The sequence below is a fragment of the Trachymyrmex cornetzi genome, unplaced genomic scaffold (genome assembly GCF_001594075.2).
Source record: "Trachymyrmex cornetzi isolate Tcor2-1 unplaced genomic scaffold, Tcor1.1 scaffold725, whole genome shotgun sequence".
NCBI classification, from domain to species: Eukaryota; Metazoa; Arthropoda; class Insecta; order Hymenoptera; family Formicidae; genus Trachymyrmex; species Trachymyrmex cornetzi.
This window is the reverse complement of record NW_017300054.1, coordinates 536084-539599: the sequence shown is the minus strand read 5'-3', so window position 1 is coordinate 539599 and position 3516 is coordinate 536084. Positions and strand designations below refer to the sequence as shown.

The window sequence follows — 3516 nt, the reverse complement described above, 5'->3', positions numbered from 1 at the left end:
CGTATTTGCGTTTACCCGCACCAAAGACTCGCACAAGTGCTTCCGAGTTGTGGCACGCGTCCACGGAGCGATAAGCCACAAAAAGCGGTACAAGTTGCGTCCTACATTGGCCCCCTCCTAATTCCTTCTTTCCATTTAGACAAAAAAATACTTTTGGGGCCTGGACGTAACACTAGCAAGGTCCACTTTTCTGAGGGTACATGCGTCCACTTTTCGAGGTTGCAGGTGATAAATCAATATTTGATTCGTATATAATGCACGCTGTATACTGTTATAATATTTATATTGTGATTTAGGCGAGTCGCGGCAACGAAAATCTCGGTCGGTCAATCTGCCATTGATCTCCCCCACCGTGTAGAAAATACGCGGAAAAATGCGATTTTGTTCCACACGCCTAATCACTTTCATATTTTATAATAACATAAAATCAAATTTACCTTGATGCGCTCCAGTTTTCTGCGTCGTATCGATCAATACGAGATAAGAGCGGCGCTTTAGCCAAAAGTCCGCTCAAGCTTTGACTTTTTATATTACACTTTATTCAGGTATAAATGTTTCATGAACTATTTTTAACAGTTGTACTTTAATATTTTTATGCACAGAATAATGAATTAAATCAATTGGGGTTAATCATTCAAAATCAAAATATGTAAAATGTTATTGTCTTATGTCTTTTTGAGGTGTGTGTGTGTGTGTATGTGTGTTTATATGTATATCTGGATATATACGAGGTCTGTTCAAAAAGTATCGCGAATTTTGAATTTCCGCGGGTTACGTAAATTCGATTTTCGATTTTTTTGTGGCGTTATGTTGGTACTCATGTCTCTCACTTATGCCGACAAGTTCGGCCATTTTGAATGTTCAGTTAATTTTTGACAGCTGCTTTGCTTGCACGTGTTTTGGTTCGCCTTCGATTTTTGCCTATTCCAAAAAATGGATCAAAGAATCTGTATCAAATTTTGTGTGAAAAATAAAATTAAGTACGCGGACGCATTCCGAATGTTGACTGTGGCATATGGTGAAGCTACCTTGGACCGAAGCAACGTTTATCGGTGGTACAAAATGTTCTCAGAGGGCCGAGAAGATGTGAACGACGAAGAGCGTGCCGGACTCCCGAGCACGTCAACAACAAACGAAAACATTGATGAAGTGAAGAAAATCGTATTGGCCAATCGTCGAATCACCGCCAAGAAGTTGCTGAGGACCTAAACATATCGATTGGCTCGTGCCATTCGATTTTTACCAATGATTTGGGCATGAGACGGGTCGCCGCGAAATTCGTGCCAAAATTGGTCAATTTCGACCAAAAACAGCATCACATTAACATTGCTAAGGAGCTGTTGGACTCTGCCCGCAACGACCCAAATGTGCTCCAGAGGGTCATAACTGGTGACGAATCATGGGTTTATGGTTATGATGTGAAAGGACGACGCTACGCTACGATTGAGGAGATAAAGACGGCATCGAAGGAGGAACTGAACAAGATCACAAAAAATGATTTTTTGAAGTGCTTCGAGGATTGGAAAAAACGTTGGCACAAGTGTATAATATCTGATGGGGATTACTTTGAAGGGGACAAAATAGATATTCATGAATAAATAAATAATTTTTGAAAAAACACAAAATTCGCGATACTGTTTGAACAGACCTCGTATAACATTATATATATGTATATAACTCATACACAATGTATTATATATAATTACACTGTTAGAAATGTTCTTAAGTTTCACTACATTTTAAGTTACACAATTTGAAATTAATTTCATGACATTACATCAAATTTAATGTATTTATAATTAAAAAGTATATTTGTGTATATATACATAAAATTTAATGTATTTTTCATGAAAATTTATGAAATTTAATGTACACGTTCATTACATTTAAGTAACTACTGTAACTTAATTTTCAATTAAATCATTCATTACTTTTAATTTCGTTCATAACTACAAGCTTCATTTACATGTAAAGGAAGCTCCTGGTTACATTTCTAATAGTGTACTATATAATAAATATAATCTTTCATATAAGAGGTACATAAGTAAGTGAATATCGACATAGGAGTTGCGTGGCTCAGTGGAAAAGTGGCAGCCTCGTAGAGCAGACTTGGAGACCAGGCCTCGGTTTGAACCTCGACAGGAGCGGAGCTGATTTTCTTGTGCTATCGGTTATGCCTTACGACGAGTAATTTCGAGTGGTGAAAACGTGCAATGTGAGTGACGAGTGCTAAATGAGTATTTTGCACTCGTATAAGTTTTTTCACTCAAATTTACGTTTTTACCACTCAAAAATACTCGTAATGTATACGTTTTTACCACTCAAAAATACTCGTAATGGATACGTTTTTACCACTCATACTCACAGATATACTCGTGTCCTGCATGAGTGCAATCCGTTTTAACCACTCATTTTTACGGAAAAGTTCCTGTTTGCGACCTAAAAACGGAGTCATACTCATCAAATTAACCGTTCGCGCGGGCTAAAAACGGGCTAAAAACGGTGAAAAATTTTTATAAGGGAAGTAATAATAAATATTTATAAATATTTACTATTATTTATCATATAAATGTTTGCAATTTGTGGAGCTTGCAATTTGTTGTGTAGTTTGGAAACGTGCCACGTCCATTATGATTTTATCGTCGTGTCACGAAAGAGGATGTGGTAAGTAGTTCCCGTATTTCGAAAATATAAAGTTATGCAGATTAACAAAGTTCCGCAAATTGCCTCCATTTTGGCTCCATGACGCGCAGTTATTCAAAACTTCACCCTCTTTCACTGCGGTTTTGCAATTTTCAACACAGTAATCGGGCATTTTCAATAAATAACAGAATCAGATACTTTTTCTACTTCTTCTTTCAGATCCCTGGATTGATTTCAGACCTTTTAACAGAATCAGGTTAAAGTAGCACTTCGACGCCATTTTGGCTCCAAATGCTAATTCAGTAAATTTTCTAATTGTGTTACTTTGTTAATCTAGTGATTTTAAAAATCACCCGAAGTCACTTGATTTATAAAGTACCGCAAACTCGCATTCATTTTTTCGTAAAACGCGGCCATTTCAAATTTACGCATCATATATACGTACTTTATTTGTGAAAATAAACCGTCGAGTATGTAAATCAAGGTTGAATTGTAATTAGTTTATTTATGATCAAAAGTATATGTAGGAGTGCTTAATTTATGTGTTCATTAGTTTAATACGGATTTATTTGAGTAGAAGTTTTGTGCATAAAAGTGCACGAAGGATACGTATAAGTACAGTTCAGAACTGTCCAGGAACACGAAAGTACACGTCACAATGTTGACTCTGTGTACGTTGGTGAACTTCATATCGTGTACTATGTGCACTTCGATTATTTTGTCGTAACATTTCTGAAATCAATTACGGTACTTTATAAATCTAGTGACTTTAAAGTCACCCGTACGCTACCGCCAGTACATCCATTTTCAGTTTGTGGACTACGTGACTACATACATTTTCTGACACTATCGATAAAATCGTATCGTCGAAAG

The 3516-nt window shown here is 36.5% G+C and overlaps 1 pseudogene; it reads left to right on the top strand.

Annotated features, from left to right (window-relative positions):
• The first annotated feature begins 734 nt into the window (after positions 1–734).
• Positions 735–1598, top strand: LOC108767741 (putative uncharacterized protein FLJ37770; annotated as a pseudogene).
• Positions 1599–3516: the final 1918 nt, after the last annotated feature.